General features: G+C 38.4%; 1 protein-coding gene across 2 annotated transcripts in view; it reads right to left on the bottom strand.

Annotated features, from left to right (window-relative positions):
- Nucleotides 1-19,386, bottom strand: part of LOC137654605 (probable G-protein coupled receptor CG31760) — a 1,168,850-nt gene that overhangs the window by 442,587 nt on the left and 706,877 nt on the right. The window lies entirely within an intron of this gene.

Below are 19,386 nucleotides of genomic sequence, written 5' to 3'. Positions count from 1 at the left end.
TCATCTGTCATTAACGGCTAGCATTACTGTAGTCTCACTCAGTTTGGATGGGTCGTCTTTAACCGCAGTGTTCATTTTTCCTTAAAGTGGTCGAAATATTTTGACATGGATACGCTGTACAGGGGAACAGAAATCGTCTCAGCGGCCACGACAGAATGGTTTGACTATAGGTATCAACCTTTCTGAAATCTATAAATGCACCAGTTTTTTTTTCTTTAGGGATTTAGGTTTTCATTTTACTCACGCAGTCTATCAATTTATTTATTTGTTACTCCATGTGCATTCCAAACCCACTGTGCATTTCAAGTCTCCAAACATATGGTTTGATTTCATGATATCAAACTAGTCATTTATGAAAGATATGAAGTCAGATGTTGGTCTTCAGTTTTCTGATTGCAATAAACCTTTCTCACCAAGATAACTAATAGAATCGGCATATTAATATCATAGCAACTACACAGCATATATGACTCGTTGTCTTTGTTGCCTTTCGTTTGTTTTATATGATAAGCCATATTCTGATTTGCTAGAATTAATCATTTCACGAATAATAGAATCTGACACATGTCTCCATTTTCTAAATAGAAACCTGAATCAGGTAGGCTGTTTCTTACAAGCTTTGTAAGATGTGGAATATCAGCATACACAAATATTTGTCTATTAGCAGCAGGGTTTTAGAAATAAATTTCATTTTTCAGGGGATCAATGTCCAGCTCATTCTTCATATGTTCAACAATTCCATATCACTGACCACTGCAACAACTGTAATACCTATTGCTTCGGCATTCATTATTACAGATAATAAAATTTTCGTGGAATGTAACTGATCAAAGTCATAATATATGAGCGTGTTAGGCATGCCAAAATAAGTGAGGCTTGTCGCAAGTGACAAGTCAGGTGGATGAGTCATCGGTAATCCCTGTCTGGCCGACCTTTAAGTGGGTCCTGACTACGGTGGCTACGGTGAGCACGTTTTATCCCAGCCTTAACTTACATTTTCCTTTGCCTGACCAGGTGTTCAGCCCATACCATATTCCCGCTCACCATTCAGCTGATATTTGTCTAAACCTTTGACATGTGTCCCTTGAGATAAATCTGCTTTCAACAACATTGTTAGGTCGAGGTATACTTTCCCGCTGACAATTTAATCAATTTCCTACCCTATTCCAGATGCGAATCTCATCCAACAAAAAGTCAAGCCCAGTGACCCAGATTATCCTTTGTAACTTTACTACTTTGACCTCTGCCCGTCAAATGCTAAACTCTCGTCGAATTTCTTCCTGACAGATTATAGAAGACTTATAACTTGACCTCGGGTAGAAGATTAACTACCTTCCTTACGGTTTCTGTCTTACTGTTAACAAATTAACATTCCACTAACACCTGCATTGCCACAATCTCTCTCTCTCTCTCTCTCTCTCTCTCTCTCTCTCTCTCTCTCTCTCTCTCTCTCTCACTAATCATTTAGCTTGAACCTTAGGACTGTCCATTCCTGGAACTCCTACCCAATTGTGGTCATTAATTTCAGACAGTACGCCATTTGTTCACCGTGGCCAATAATAAGATACTTGGGTGGGTCTCGCAACCTCCCCGCGCCGTTTTCAAGACAGAAGATCCCCTTCCTCAAGACTATCTGAAGACTTAAGATGTAGAGGAACCTGAATTCTTCAACATTGACAGAAATAGCTAGATCACAGAGCACAGGAAGAGGAGAAATCGCTTAACCGCCGTCCAGAAATCGATAAACCATGGGGAAAATAAATTGTTTGAGCATGGGGCCAAAGAACTAAATTATTTGAAATGGCAGATCAGTTTGTCCTGTGTGTGTCGTCCATTTCCCTGTCTGTAAACATTCCACACATCATAACTGTAAATTATAGATTATTATAAGAATGTCCCCTAATGTTTTATATACCCTATCTTAAATTGAAATATAGATTTATATGTGAACGTGTCAAAAAAAAAAAAGAAGAAAAAAGTAATTACCAACCGCTCACCCCTGGCGCTAATACCAGCATCTCTACGGTTTAGTCACAAACTGGTCCTTTGTAACATTTCCCATACACTCTAATTGGCCAATCTCTCGGAGTTAGGGGACCAGGGGATTAACGATACACTATATAAGGCTTTCACAGGGTCTGTAGTGTATATTCTACGCGTGCCAACAAGAAGTGTTGGCTTTAATACACTACGAACGATCTGTATGTTTAGTGATTCCTCTTTCATCGTGGGGTAATATTTGTTCCACGATCTATAGGTAATAGCCAGTCTTAAGACGTGGCTTGTCGCCGTGACCAGTTTATACCAAATTTTGTGTGCAACGTCAATGACTTACATGTAAAGAAATCATGTGTTTAGACCTACAGTCATCAAACCTTAGGTTAGCGCCCCTTAATACTGGCTCACATATTAAGTATGCCTATTCAACACAAAGGTAATGTAACTTGACGAATTGGTTTGGATTTATAGAATTAGGCCAAATGAACCGGCGCTCAGAAGGGGTAGCCACTCATCAGAAAGGTGACACAAGAGGAAGGACCAAAAGTTGAAATACGATAAAAACTTGTAAGGTGAATGGAGCTATGGGCTAAGGGTGCTGCATAATCAAATCACTAATGACTACACTGTACCGATTGAGGCACACTGACGGCACAGTTAACAACTATGGGATAGTTTACAGTTCAGTTAAAATTCCCCTATGTTCGGGAGTTGCCGTCTCGAACCCCTTCCCTATCACCATCAGATTTTTTTTTTTTTGGAATGATCTATAATTATAAAAACAAACGTATGGAAAACTTTGAGATCTAAACGTCAGGAAGTAAACCATTTTTATTCCTATTATCTAAACCGCAATTTTATTCTCCACCTTTCTGTGAAAACCCCAACAGAGGGACAAACAAAATTCCTTTATTTAGTTATAACCACAACCACCACCAAAAATAGGAAAACAAACGTACTGGGGGAGGACATAGTAGTGAACCACTCGCCAAAATACACCTCCCATAAATAGAGGTTATATGTGAATTAGGACTCCGAACTAAGTACAGAATTCGCGGCAAAATATTTTACACAATGAAAAAAAACTACAGCATTGTCTCTAATTAGTTGGTATCACATATGGTGGTGTTCTTTTTGTGTAAATTGGCTCTACAATGCTGAATTTCTAAATTGTCACTTCACTTTCTGCACCTGGCTTTCCCAAGCAGAATGTCTATGCTCGCTAACTCCTCTATCCATGGCACCTACTGTACATGCTGGGCGATATACACTAATATCTGGAACTGATTATCAAGTAAGAATGACTATGTAAAGTAATACCCACCTATAGAACTGCCCAATGTGAAAAAGAAAAAAAAAACTATGGATAAACATAAATCGCATGGAAGGCTATACTGACTTCAGTTTCATATTCAATTTTCTGAAAATAACGCCAATCCTCTGCACTTCAGACAAACTTAGTCCCAAAGCTAAATTAATGTATTTGTACAATTCTAAATTACCCCGCATTCTTTTTTGATCAGACATCTCTTTATATTTCACAATGCATTCTCAATCTTTCATTTTATATTTCTTCGTCATCGCTCTTCATTCTCTTTTTTGGCTACACCATTAACTTCTTCCCCATTCGTTTTTTTTTCTTTTCTTTTTGCACATCTTTCGGCACTCCTCACTAAACTGGCTTGAATCGCATCCTTCCAAAAAATCTAATGTCACTTAAAGCCCTATCAGGAGTTAAGGTGAAAGATATTAGAAAAGTAACCCGGAAGAAAAGATCAAGAAAGCTCCAACGATCAGAAACCGGTTCTTGTTGTGAAGGAAAAACAAGAGAGAGAGAGAGAGAGAGAGAGAGAGAGAGAGAGAGAGAGAGAGAGAGAGAGAGAGAGAGAGAATAAGCGATTCAACATGATGCAATAAATAGCATATTGATAATAGCACGAGGATGAATCCTTTCGTACAAATTTGTCAAAAGCTTTCAAATCTTTGTTTGATAACTTCTTTTCTTTTAGTTAGGTTTCTTTATTGGTGTCCTATTTTCCATAATGCAGAGATTTTATAACCATCTTATTCTTAGAAACGAAGATTTTTCATTACTAAATTAGTTTCCTACAAGCGGGTTTCTGATTACAAATTCTCTTTCGAAAATGAAAGTTTTTGGCTAATAACTTTGCAAATACAGTTTTTTTACTAATTCATTTTCCTACAGATAGATTTATACTAATAATTTACTTAATAAAGGGAAGGCTTAAGGCTATTAACGCTTTAAAGAAAAATCTTTTTACAAACATCGCTCTTTCCAAATTGCATATTTATTAAAAGGGAGAAATGATCGTCTGTACGGAATTTAAAACATATGGCCTGACACTGGGATCTGTCGGCCATTCAAAGCAGATCCATAAGTGAGCTAAGGACAATTAATTTAACTATAACACTAAATTTCGTAACAAGTCCATTCATAAATCCAAGTTAGCAAGAAATGGGATTATAGCTGTACCAAGGGCAAAACACTATATGGGAGCAAGTCAACCCACTAAAGTGATAAACACGGCCTAAAATGCGGAAAGATCGGGACTCACGTGGTGTGACGTAACCACTAGGAAAAACACAGGGTTCACTTAATTAGAAGTGGAATGGGTGGGTCTATCAGATGTTAGGGAACATTTGTGGGGCCTCCGTTTTATTTTCATTAAGTGGAAAAAGAAAAAGGAAAAATGGCCAACTCTTGAGGATGGACGTGGCCCTTAAAGAAAGGGTACTAAAATATACAAAACAGAGAGAGAGAGAGAGAGAGAGAGAGAGAGAGAGAGAGAGAGAGAGAGAGAGAGAGAGAGAGAAGCATTTCCTACTAATGACGTCACTACTGCGACACTACTCTGCTGTTTAGTTAGAAGCCATGCCCACTTACGCCTTGAGCTGTACAACAGCTAACAGATATGTTAATAAAGGACATCACGTACATATATACATTCTATCACATAAAAATCAACAAACTCTTGAGTAGCAAACATACATGATAGGTCAGTTTTTATGGTATGAGAGCAAGACAAATGATCAAGTCTACTCTTATGTATCCTATTTTATTTCTCAGAATATATTCCGAGATTTTTGAAGACTACTGCTTTGTGGGTTCCAAGTGTCTTATTCCTGAGTATGTTAAAAAAGGCAGTTTGCTGGAATTCTAAATATAAAAAAGACTATCAAGATATCACAATCAAACATCAAAGCATACAACCTCAGCATGCTGGATATTTTACCTGTAGCATTTGGGTGTTACTATTTGTATAGCAGAGAGCAAAAATGCGTCTACGAATTTGATTATTAAAAAATTCAGCTTCAGTTGTGGCAAAAGAGGAAGAGTAGAAAAGTCCCGTGCAACTCCTGCAGTTTATTGAAGGAAGTCTTACCAATTCTAAATGTTACAGCGGCATATTCTTTATCCAGTTTAACATTCAATACTTTACTCAGTAATCAAACTTTTTCATAAAGGAATAAATTAACTGAAAAATTAAATCTATATCGACCTACTTTTACATATTGATTTGTAAAATATTTCTATCAACTTAACACCACAGTCATATAAACATAAACACCATTATTGAACATACTTATTAATTGTTTGTTAAGCGGTTGTATAATGGCAATATGTATCATACTTTTCCTTTTTACAAAACTTGCGCAGCAAAACTTACAAGAAATCAAGAGGAAACGTAAATTCACATTCGGGTTGTATTCCACACATTCTTTCTTGGTAGAGAAGAGGAAGATCTCCCAAAATTTTTGACCTAGATATATTCTTCCGGCTAACAATATTCTGATGGTTCTGATGGAATAATCTAGAAGACTGGCTATTCAGGGGTAAGAAGTTCAGCTTCTGGTATGCAGTCTTGTCCTTATAGGGTGGCTCAAGCCACTTTAGATAGGAAAAGAAGACATCTTGAAGGGATTGGAGAGATGACTAGTAAGAGTATCAGCAATCATTTAGAATCTGCACCAGGTGTTAGCTGCTGCAAGCTACTGTTTGCTTCTACTACTTCTACTGCGGCCATAACATCAGCAGCGGAAGAGGCCGGAGCTGTAAGCAACGTCAGCAGCAGGGGTAGCTGCAACAACAGCAGCAGAGGCAGCGACAAGATGCAACTGCAGCCATAGCAGAAACAAGATGCAACATCACCCAGAGCTAGGTATAATAATCGTCCTAAACACATGTGATGTACCCAATGTAATCAGAGAGAGAGAGAGAGAGAGAGAGAGAGAGAGAGAGAGAGAGAGAGAGAGAGAGAGAGAGAGAGAGAGAGAGAGAGAGAGAGAGAGAGAATATTAAAAAAATCACAAATTGAGCTGTTGAAATAATGATAAAGCGAAAAAATAAAATTCAACTTATGAAAAGGTCGACATATATTACTCGACTGATTTAGGAGTCCATTCGAAAAGGGTGACTGCAAAGCCTCTGCCAGGATGTTTAGGTCATTTATCAAGCTCTTGATCTGGATAGTGTGTGAAAGGCTGGCACACAGGCAAACAATACAGTATTCATTATTCCATCATAGATCCCCGTCCCATATTCGGAATAATAATTACTTTGAAAAAGATACCCAATTAGAGCACGTGAAACGTTTCAAGAAGATTATTTTCCCCCAATAAATATAAGGATGGTTTTAGTGGGGTTAAACTCTCTAATAAAGAACAGAAGGAAAATTATATTTATTAAATATACTTATTCTTAAACTTACCAATGCTAAACGCTTGAATTAAATTTTACAATTAGAAAAATATGCATTCTTTAATATATAAACACAGACACTCATGAAATCACAATTATATATATATATATATATATATATATATATATATATACATATATATATATGTATATATATGTATATCTCTATTGATAACCAGATATACATGCATACATTATATATATATATATATATATATATATATATATATATATATATATATATATGTTTATATACAGTATATATATATGTATATATATATATATATATATATATATATATATATATATATATATATATCACTTCACTTCCACTCCTAGGTAGGCTTTCATCCTGTCAGTGGAATCAGTTGTCTTCTCCACTCAATTCTGTTTTCAAAAATTCCCTCTCTTCTCAGCTGTTCAATTGTTGGCAAGTTGTTCTTTGTCAGAATCTCTTCAATTCCATCCCTCCAGCGTTTACGAGGTCTACCTCTTGATCTCCTCCCACCAGGCGTCCAGTCCCATCTCCTCCTTGCAATTCTATTTCCATCCATTCTCATTAAATGTCCCAGCCAACTCAGCTGTCCCTTCTCAATCTTGTTCAACATAGGAGATACCCCAACCATCCTTCTAAAATCTACATTTCTTATTCTCTCTCTTCTTGTTTTGTGCATTATTGTTCTCAGGATTTTCATCTCTGAAGCTTGGACTCTGCTCCTGTCTTTGATTGTCATTGTCCAGCTCTCTGATCCATATGTCATGATTGGTGTTAGTAATCCTTCAAATATGGTTTTCTTTACTTCTATAGGTACGTATGCATCTCTGATAATTGGATAGAGTGCTCCAGAGCATTTATTATGTTTCTTTATTCGTTCAGTAATTTCTTCTTCGTTCTTATAGCCGTTGTCTGTAAACATACACTCTAAATACTTGAATGCGTTAGTGTCCTTAATTACCGTATTTCTTATCATGATGTTCGTTGGAGCTTGTTGTTGTTTGTTGATTGTTAATATTTCTATTTTATTAATGTTCATCTTCAGTACGGCTTCTGTTAAACAACCGTTCAAGGCTATCAATGCTCTTTCTAGTTCTTCCCGATCATATGTCCAGAAAGCAATATCATCAGTAAAAATCATGATGTCTCCTGAGATATTTATTCTTTCCTTGAAACTTCTTATAATTACAGCTATATATGCAATGAACAAGAGTGGGGAAAGAACGCTTCCCTGCTTAACACCTGTTGTTACTCTAAACCAATTTTCATTCTTGTATCCAATCCTTTCATTATTCATACATGGTTCTTACGTGCTCTTTATTGCAGCTCCCAATCTACCGTCGAGTCCATAAACCTCTCCTAAGCACCTCCACAATTTGTTCCTAGGTACCGAGTCAAATGCCTTTTCCAAATCAATAAATGCTATATACAGTGGCCTATTGTATTCCCATGATTTTTCAATAACAAGCCTCAAGGCAAATATTATCTCTGATGTACTTCTGCCCTTTCTGTATCCATGCTGTTCTTCCCCTAGCTGAGGTTCAATGATGTGTCGCGCCCTTTTTTCTAAAATCCTCTCATAAAGTCTTGCTGCATGACATATGAGCGTTATACCTCTATAATTCTCGCATTTTCCTGAATCACCTTTACCTTTATAAAAGGGTACAGAAATATGTTTTCCCCAGTCTTCAGTAACCATGCTCTCTAACCAGAATGACAAGGTTAGGTCATATAATATCTGCTTTGCTAGGTCCCCTCCCTCTTTGAATAACTCAATTGGTATTTTATCGTACCCTGGACTTTTCCCATTTTTCATCTCTTTCAAAGCATTTTCAAACTCATGATAAGTAATCACATCCTCCCTATTTTCTCTGTCAAATTGAAAGATATATTCTCCTTCATTTCCTTCTGTAGTTACATTTAGTAACCTATTGAAATAAGTAGTCCATTTTTCATTAAGTTCTGTAGCCGTGCCAATAATATTTCCATTTTCATCCTTTATATTATATTGTTTTCTATTACCTTTCCTGTATGATTTTGCAACTGCAAAGATCTTCTTCTTATTTTTCTTGATATCATCCCTCAATTCGCCTCCTAGTTTAATCCATGCATTTATCCGTGATCTTCTCTTAATCTATACACATACCATATATACCTATATATATATATATATATATATATATATATATATATATATATATATATACTGTATATACATGTACATATATACTGTATATACATGTACATATATAATGCATACGTATAAAATACATACATAAGTATAGATAATATTTATAATTACTGTATATATACATATAGATAAATGTATGTATGCATACACATACGTACATATACAAGTGGCCCTCGAGTAATCTCTCTTATAGTTTCATTTCTAATCCTGCCCTGCCATTTTACCCGCAATATTCTTCTCGGGGCTTTGTTCTCAAATCTACAAAAGCTGTTGGATATTGTTTAATTGTCATACCATGACTCATGTTCATACAGTAACACCGAACTCACTAAACTGATAGCCTGACTTATATTTGATTTCTAAAATTTACTTAATCTAGCCATTGTCTGATTTGATTTTTTCAATCTTTCATTAAATTCAAATTTTATATGCCCTGTATTGAAGATCATAGTTCCTAAATATCTAAAGAATTATACCTCATTAATCCTTTCTACTTCTCATCATCTCTGTCTTACTTCTATTTATCTTGAGCCCAACCTCATGTGATATTTCATGCATTCTAGTAAGCAAACATTGCAAATCCTGTGGTGTTCTGCTTATGAGGACAGCATCATCAGCATACTCTTGGTCAACTAATTTCCTGTTATCAATACAGTCCATTCCTTCTCCACCATCTCCAACTGTTCTATGCATTACAAAAGCCATGAGGAAGATAAACAACATAGGGGACAACACATTTCGTTGGGGTACTTCGTTGTTCACTGGAAATCTATTTAATAGGACACAACTAACATTAACTTTGCACTTGCTATGCTCATGAACAGACTTAATCCAATTTATATTATTAAGAGGAACGCCATAATAATGCAGGCCTATCCACAAAACTGGCCGGTGTACAATATCAAAGGATTTTCATAGTCAACAAATGCATCAAAAGTGCATTTCTATATTCTACAAATTGTTGTAAAAATTTGTCCAAAAATGAAAATTTAGTCAGTACAACTTCTACCTTTTCTAAATCCTGATTGTTCTTATCAACTTTTCCTCGATCTTTCTCTCTAGTTTCCTGAGAATAAGCATACAATATATTTTCATGACAACTGACCCAAGTGTGATGCCTCTGTAATTATTGCACTCTGTCAGTTATTTATTTATTTATTTATTTATTTTTTTTTTTGCAATTTTCACCAACACTCTTAGATCCATTCCTCTGAATGCAAAGGATGGTCAGAATTATGAAGAATCTTTTTAACAAGCATAAAGAACTAACTGAATGACGGTACCAGATATTAAGATCCAAATCAGGAGTAACGAATTTGATAGACCGCAAGCTTCTATTCAACAAATCAAGATGAAAGTCCGTAGCTGAAAACCATACAAACGAACAACACGAGAAATAGGACAGAATGAAAGACTTCAAGCTTTTCCTCATACTCTCGAAAAACATCGTCTCCTCGACCGAGAAGCTTACCACACTCAATCAAATTTTACAGTATTTCAGTTATTTTGCTTCTTTTCATATTCTTCCGGTTTCAGTTGGTTACAGTGTCAAATATCCTGGCCTAAAGTCACCACGGTTACAATCTTAGAATCGTTACAGGTTCTTTCAATCTCTAAACAAAAAGGATTCGACAACAGAAATTGAAATATAGGAGAAGAACATTGAAATAAACACAGATAAACACAACACATTTATTTACAAAGTAAATTAATGTTGCTTCTCTAATACACTCAAATGATTAAACTAATTCAAGATATTGAAGATAGGGAGGATAATGTAGGAACTAGAGCAATAAAATGTTAAAGTGGAGAACTGGCGAGTTACCTTCGGATGCGGAAATGTTGCTGACATGGTGACTTTAGGCTTGAGGATGGTGCCAAAGGAATATCTGCTTCTCTTCATCATTGGTTGACAAAAATTTGGACATAGGTGTTCGATGTCTAAACTAAAGGAGTACTTTCGTCGGAAAACCAACTCTGACCGACCTATAGTTTTAAAATGCCTCCTATCTTGTTACCCTCCTTATATACCCATGCCTGGGCTGAGCTGATCGACATTGCCATATGAGGAGAAATATGATATTCCACACTCTGACTGGTTTCCTTTGGAGTGCATAATTCAGTCACAACAGAGAAGCTTCTAGAGCAAGTTATGTGGTGCCAAATGATGCTTTCAAAAAGAAAAGGGATTTTTATCAAAGCACGGGAACATGTTGCCAACATTAATAAAAGTAATTGATGTTCACTGCAAACATTACTACCTTTTAATTTATTTTCCTTTTATTAGAGTTAGATACCTTATGCTCCCGGAATGATAGATGCAAAAAGGCTGGATACGGATAAAATTTTCCCATCCACCAAGGATGGTCAATGCAAAACGGCTGAGTATGGATAGCATTTTTCCTCTTTCCTCCTTCCAAGAATAGTAGATGCAAAAGGCAAGGAAATGATATAAATTTTCCTCCCTCCATGAATGATAAATGCAAAAAGGGTGGGTAAGAAAACATTTTTCCTCCCTCCAAGAATGGTAAATGCGAAAGGGCGGGGTGCGGATAAAATTTTACCTCCCCCAAGGAATGGTAGATTGAAAAAGGCTGGGTACGGATAACATTTTCCCTCCCTCCAGAAATGGTAGATGCAAAAAGGCTGGGTACGGATAACATTTTCCCTCCCTCCAGGAATGGTAAATGCAAAAGGGTTGGGTGATACTATTTTTCCTCCCTCCAAGTATGGTAAAAGCAAAAGGGCTGGGTACGGATAACATTTTTCCTCCCTCCAAGAATGGTAAATGCATAGGGGCTGGGTACAGATAACATTTTTCCTCCCTCCAAGAATGGTAAATGCAAAAGAGCTGAGCACGGATGACATTTTCACTCTCTCCAGAAATGGTAGATGCAAAAAGGCTGGGTACGGATAACATTTTTCCTCCCTCCAAGAATGGTAAATGCAAAAGGGCTGGGTACGGATAACATTTTTCCTCCCTCCAAAAATGGTAAATGCAAAAGGGCTGAGCACGGATAACATTTTCACTCCCTCCAGAAATGGTAGATGCAAAAAGGCTGGGTACGGATAATATTTTTCCTCCCTCCAAGAATGGTAAATGCAAAAGGGCTGGGTACGGTTAACATTTTTCCTCCCTCCAAAAATGGTAAATGCAAAAGGGCTGGGTACGGATAACATTTTTCCTCCCTCCAAGAATGGTAAATGCAAAAGAGCTGGGTATGGATAACATTTTTCCTCCCTCCAGGAATGGTAAATGCAAAAGGGCTGGGTACGGATAACATTTTTCCTCCCCCAAAGAATGGTAAATGCATAAGGGCTGGGTACGGATAACATTTTTCCTCCCTCCAAGAATGGTAAAAGCAAAAGGGCTGGGATACGGATAATATTTTCCCTCCCTCCAATAATGGTAAATGCAAATGGGCTGGGTATGGATAACATTTTTCCTCCCTCCAGGAATGGTAAATGTAAAAAGGCTGGGTACGGATAACATTTTTCCTTCCTCCAAGAATGATTAATGCAAAAGGGCTGGGTACGGATAACATTTTTCCTCCCTCCAAAAATGGTAAATGCAAAAGGGCTGGGTACGGATAACATTTTCCCTCCCTCCAGTAATGGTAAATGCAAAAGGGCTGGGTGATACCATTTTTCCTCCCTCCAAGAATGGTAAATGCAAAAGGGCTGGGTACGGATAACATTTTTCCTCCCTCCAAGAATGGTAAATGCAAAAGGGCTGGGTATGGATAACATTTTTCCTCCCTCCAGGAATGGTAAATGCAAAAAGGCTGGATACGGATAACATTTTTCCTTCCTCCAAGAATGATAAATGCAAAAGGGCTGGGTACGGATAACATTTTTCCTCCCTCCAAAAATGGTAAATGCAAAAGGGCTGGGTACGGATAACATTTTCCCTCCCTCCAGGAATGGTAAATGCAAAAGGGCTGGGTAATACCATTTTTCCTCCCTCCAAGAATGGTAAATGCAAAAGGGCTGGGTACGGATAAAATTTTTCCTCCCTCTAAGAATGGTAAATGATAAGGGCTGGGAACGGATAAAATTTTTCCTCCCTCCAAGAATGATAAATGCCAAAGGGCTGGGTACGGATAACATTTTTCCTCCCTCCAGGAATGGTAGATGCAAAAAGGCTGGGTACGGATAACATTTTCCCTCCCTCCAAGAATGATAAATGCAAAATGGCTGGGTACGGATAAAATATTTCCTCCCTCCAGAAATGGTAGATGCAAGAAGGCCGGGTACGGATAGCATTTTTCCTCCCTCCAAGAATGATAAATGCAAAAGGGCTGGGTACAGATAACATTTTTCCTCCCTCCAAGTATGGTAAATTCAAAAGGGCTGGGTACGGATAACATTTTTCCTCCCTCCAAGAATGGTAAATGCATAAGGGCTGGGTACAGATAACATTTTTCCTCCCTCCAAGAATGATAAATGCAAAAGGGCTGGGTACAGATAACATTCTCCCTCCCTCCAATAATGGTAAATGCAAAACGGCTGGGTATGGATAACATTTTTCCTCCCTCCAGGAATGGTAAATGCAAAAAGGCTGAGTACAGATAAAATTTTTCATCCCTCCAGAAATGGTAGATGCAAAAAGGCTGGGTACGGTGAACATATTTCCTCCCTCCAAGAATGGTAAATGCAAAAGGGCTAGGTACTGATAACATTCTCCTCCCTTCAGGAATGGTAGATTCAAAACGACTGGGTACGGATAAAATTTTCCTCCCTGCAAGAATGGTAAATGCAAAAGGGCTGGGTACGGATAACATTTTTCCTCCATCCAGGAGTGGTAGATTCAAAACAGCTGGGTACAGATAACATTTTTCCTCCCTCCAAGAATGGTAAACGCAAAAGGGCTGGGTACGGATAACATTCTCCTCCCTTCAGGAATGGTAGATTCAAAACGACTGGGTACGGATAACATTTTTCCTCCCTCCAAGAATATTAATGCAAAAGGGCTGGGTACGGATAAAATTTTTCCTTCCTGCATGAATGTTAATGCAAAAGGGCTGGGTACGGATAACATTTTTCCTCCCTCCAATAATGGTAAATGCAAAAGGGCTCAGTAAGGATAAAATATTTCCTCCTTCCAAGAATGGTAAATGCAAAAGGGCTGGGTACGGATAACACTTTTCCTCCCTCCAGGAATGGTAGATTTAAAAAGGGTGGGTAGGGATAACATTTCCCTCCCTTCAAGAATGGTATATGCAAAAGGGCTGGGTATGGATAACATTTTTCCTCCTGACAAGAATGGTAAATGCAAAAGGGCTGGGAACGGATAAAATTTTTCCTCCCTCCATGAATGGTAGATTCAAAAAGGCTGGGTGCGGATAAAATTTTTCCTCCCTCCAGAAATGGGAGATGCAAAAAGAATGGATACGGATAACATTTTTCCTCCCTCCAAGAATATTAATTCAAAAGAGCTGGGTACGGATAACATTTTTCCTCCCTGCATGAATGTTAATGCAAAAAGGCTGGGTACGGATAACATTTTTCCTCCCTCCAGGAATGGTAAATGCAAAAGGGCTCGGTACGGACAACATTTCTCCTCCTTCCAAGAATGGTAAATGCAAAAGGGCTGGGTACGGATAACACTTTTCCTCCCTCCAGGAATGGTAGATGCAAAAAGGCTGGGTACGGATAACATTTTTCCTCCCTCCAAGAATGGTAAATGCAAAAGGGCTGGGTACGGATAACATTTTTCCTCCCTCCAAAAATGGTAAATGCAAAAGGGCTGAGCACGGATAACATTTTCACTCCCTCCAGAAATGGTAGATGCAAAAAGGCTGGGTACGGATAATATTTTTCCTCCCTCCAAGAATGGTAAATGCAAAAGGGCTGGGTACGGTTAACATTTTTCCTCCCTCTAAAAATGGTGAATGCAAAAGGGCTGGGTACGGATAACATTTTCCCTCCCTCCAGGAATGGTAAATGCAAAAGGGTCGGGTGATACAATTTTTCCTCCCTCCAAGAATGGTAAATGCAAAAGGGCTGGGTACGGATAACATTTTTCCTCCCCCAAAGAATGGTAAATGCATAAGGGCTGGGTACGGATAATATTTTTCCTCCCTCCAAGAATGGTAAAAGCAAAAGGGCTGGGATACGGATAACATTTTCCCTCCCTCCAATAATGGTAAATGCAAATGGGCTGGGTATGGATAACATTTTTCCTCCCTCCAGGAATGGTAAATGTAAAAAGGCTGGGTACGGATATCATTTTTCCTTCCTCCAAGAATGATAAATGCAAAAGGGCTGGGTACGGATAACATTTTTCCTCCCTCCAAAAATGGTAAATGCAAAAGGGCTGGGTACGGATAACATTTTCCCTCCCTCCAGTAATGGTAAATGCAAAAGGGCTGGGTGATACCATTTTTCCTCCCTCCAAGAATGGTAAATGCAAAAGGGCTGGGTACGGATAAAATTTTTCCTTCCTCCAAGAATGGTAAATGCAAAAGGGCTGGGTATGGATAACATTTTTCCTCCCTCCAGGAATGGTAAATGCAAAAAGGCTGGATACGGATAACATTTTTCCTTCCTCCAAAAATGGTAAATGCAAAAGGGCTGGGTACGGATAACATTTTTCCTCCCTCCAAAAATGGTAAATGCAAAAGGGCTGGGTACGGATAACATTTTCCCTCCCTCCAGGAATGGTAAATGCAAAAGGGCTGGGTAATACCATTTTTCCTGCCTCCAAGAATGGTAAATGCAAAAGGGCTGGGTACGGATAACATTTTTCCTCCCTCCAAGAATGGTAAATTATAAGGGCTGGGAACGGATAAAATTTTTCCTCCCTCCAAGAATGATAAATGCAAAAGGGCTGGGTACGGATAACATTTTTCCTCCCTCCAGAAATGGTAGATGCAAAAAGGCTGGGTACGGATAACATTTTCCCTCCCTCCAAGAATGATAAATGCAAAATGGCTGGGTACGGTTAACATTTTTCCTCCCTCCAGAAATGGTAGATGCAAGAAGGCCGGGTACGGATAGCATTTTTCCTCCCTCCAAGAATGATAAATGCAAAAGGGCTGGGTACAGATAACATTTTTCCTCCCTCCAAGTATGGTAAATGCAAAAGGGCTGGGTACGGATAACATTTTTCCTCCCTCCAAGAATGGTAAATGCATAAGGGCTGGGTACAGATAACATTTTTCCTCCCTCCAAGAATGATAAATGCAAAAGGGCTGGGTACAGATAACATTCTCCCTCCCTCCAATAATGGTAAATGCAAAAGGGCTGGGTATGGATAACTTTTTTCCTCCCTCCAGGAATGGTAAATGCAAAAAGGCTGAGTACGGATAAAATTTTTCATCCCTCCAGAAATGGTAGATGCAAAAAGGCTGGGTACGGTGAACATATTTCCTCCCTCCAAGAATGGTAAATGCAAAAGGGCTAGGTACTAATAACATTCTCCTCCCTTCAGGAATGGTATATTCAAAACGACTGGGTATGGATAAAATTTTCCTCCTTGCAAGAATGGTAAATGCAAAAGGGCTGGGTACGGATAAAATTTTTCCTCCATCCAGGAGTGGTAGATTCAAAACAGCTAGGTACGGATAACATTTTTCCTCCCTCCAAGAATGGTAAACGCAAAAGGGCTGGGTACGGATAAAATTCTCCTCCCTTCAGGAATGGTAGATTCAAAACGACTGGGTACGGATAACGTTTTTCTTCCCTCCAAGAATATTAATGCAAAAGGGCTGGGTACTGATAACATTTTTCCTCCCTGCATGAATATTAATGCAAAAGGGCTGGGTACGGATAACATTTTTCCTCCCTGCATGAATGTTAATGCAAAAGGGCTGGGTACGGATAACATTTTTCCTCCCTCCAATAATGGTAAATGCAAAAGGGCTCAGTAAGGACAAAATATTTCCTCCTTCCAAGAATGGTAAATGCAAAAGGGCTGGGTACGGATAACACTTTTCCTCCCTCCAGGAATGGTAGATTTAGAAAGGGTGGGTATGGATGACATTTTCCCTCCCTTCAAGAATGGTATATGCAAAAGGGCTGGGTATGGATAAAATTTTTCCTCCTGCCAAGAATGGTAAATGCAAAAGGGCTGGGAACGGATAACATTTTTCCTCCCTCCATGAATGGTAGATTCAAAAAGGCTGGGTACAGATAAAATTTTTCCTCCCTCCAGAAATGGGAGATGCAAAAAGAATGGATACGGATAACATTTTTCCTCCCTCCAAGAATATTAATGCAAAAGGGCTGGGTACGGATAACATTTTTCCTCCCTGCATGAATGTTAATGCAAAAGGGCTGGGTACGGATAACATTTTTCCTCCCTTCAGGAATGGTAAATGCAAAAGGGCTCGGTACGGACAACATTTTCCCTCCTTCCAAGAATGGTAAATGCAAAAGGGCTGGGTACGGATAACACTTTTCCTCCCTCCAGGAATGGTAGATTTAAAAAGGCTGGGTAGGGATAACATTTTCCCTCCCTTCAAGAATGGTATATGCAAAAGGGCTGGGTATGGATAACATTTTTCCTCCTGCCAAGAATGGTAAATGCAAAAGGGCTGGGTATGAATAACCTTTTTCCTCCCTCCAAGAATGGTAAATGCAAAATAGCTGGGTACGGATAAAATTTTTCCTCCCTCCAAGAATAGTAAATGCAAAGAGGCTGGGTACAGATAACATTTTTCCTCCCACCAAGAATGGTAAATACAAAAGCGCTGGGAACGGATAACATTTTTCCTCCCTCCAAGAATGGTAAATGCAAAAGGTCTGGGTACGGAAAAAATTTTTCCTCCCTGCAAGAATGGTAAATGCTAAAGGGCTGGGTACGGATAACATTTTCCCTCCCTTCAAGAATGGTAAAAGCAAAAGGTCTGGGTACGGATAACATTTTCCCTCCCTCCAAGAATGGTAAATGCAAAAGGTCTGGGTATGGATAACATTTTTCCTCCTGCCAAGAATGGTGAGTGCAAAAGGGCTGGGTACGGATAACCTTTTTCCTCCCTCCAAGAATGGTAAATGCAAAATGACTGGGTACGGATAAAATTTTTCCTTCCTCCAAGAATGGTAAATGCAAAAAGGCTGGGTACGAATAACATTTTTCCTCCTTCGAAGAATGGTAAATACAAAAGCGCTGGGAACGGATAACATTTTTCCTCCCTCCAAGAATGGTAAACGCAAAAGGGCTGGGTACGGATAACATTTTTCCTCCTTCGAAGAATGGTAAATACAAAAGCGCTGGGAACGGATAACATTTTTCCTCCCTCCAAGAATGGTAAATGCAAAAGGGCTGGGTACGGATTAAATTTTTCCTCCCTCCAGGAATGGTAGATACAAAAAGGCTGGGTACGGATTACATTTTCCTCCCTCCAAGAATGGTAAATGCAAAAGGGCTGGGTATAGATAACATTTTTCCTTCCTCTGCGAATGGTAAATGCAGAAGGGCTTTTTATGGATTACATTCTTCCTTCCTCCAGGAATGGTAGATGCAAAAAGGCTGGGTACGAATAAAATTTTTCCTCCCTCCAAGAATGGTAAATGCAAAAGGCCTGGGTACGGATTACATTTTCCATTCCTCCATGAATGGTGTTACGGATTACATTTTTCCTCCCTCCAGGAATGGTAGATGCAAAAAGGCTGGGTACGGATAGCCTTTTAACTTCCTCCAATAATGGTAAATGGAAAAAGCTTGCCATCAATTCATAAAAAAAAAAAACATTCGAATATAAGCTGGGATTGAAACCGGAATAAAGAGCCAGCAGAGCCATGTAGGTTATTGTGCTATTTTTCAAACTCTGATGTTCGCTTTAGAATTCCTATAGCCTGGCAAAGGGGAAGGGTAGTTTAATTATAGAAAATAAATAAATTTTATACAAAAAGAAATTCGACCTTACCCTATACAGTCAAAAACTACATCACATTCCGGCGCCTGCAATATAGTAACTAAAAAGTGAGATATTTGATTCTTCTAGTTGAATAAATTTTCGCAAACCTCATCTGTTTCCTTTTTCTTCGTGGGTCTCTTTTGACTAAACTATAACTCAATACTATGTACTTTCTCGTACTACCAGTCACTACAACCATTAAAGGCCCTCCAACTTCACCCTTCATATTTTATGGTTAGATAAACATGTTTCCTACCACAGGTTTTATAATCCCTTACAGCCTGCTTTTAGAGCAAGTTCCATGTCGGAATAACACTACCTGATCTCGAACAACATGCCTCTCATCCGGAAATACCTGAACCGGAAGCCCAACACCTTACAGAAGCGCCGCCACTAATGGAACAAAAGAATATATATATATATATATATATATATATATATATATATATATATATATATTGAGAGAGAGAGAGAGAGAGAGAGAGAGAGAGAGAGAGAGAGAAAGAGAGAGAGAGAGAGATTGATTATTCTTTAAATTCAGTCTTCAACTATAAACATTTTGTACTGTTACATGAAAGCTAAGACCTCCAGGAATATTTGCCCAAGGTTAAATAATTTT

This window comes from Palaemon carinicauda, chromosome 15, assembly GCF_036898095.1.
Source record: "Palaemon carinicauda isolate YSFRI2023 chromosome 15, ASM3689809v2, whole genome shotgun sequence".
NCBI lineage: Eukaryota > Metazoa > Arthropoda > Malacostraca > Decapoda > Palaemonidae > Palaemon > Palaemon carinicauda.
The sequence above is the reverse complement of the archived record's forward strand: the minus strand, read 5'-3'. Positions and strand labels throughout refer to the sequence as shown.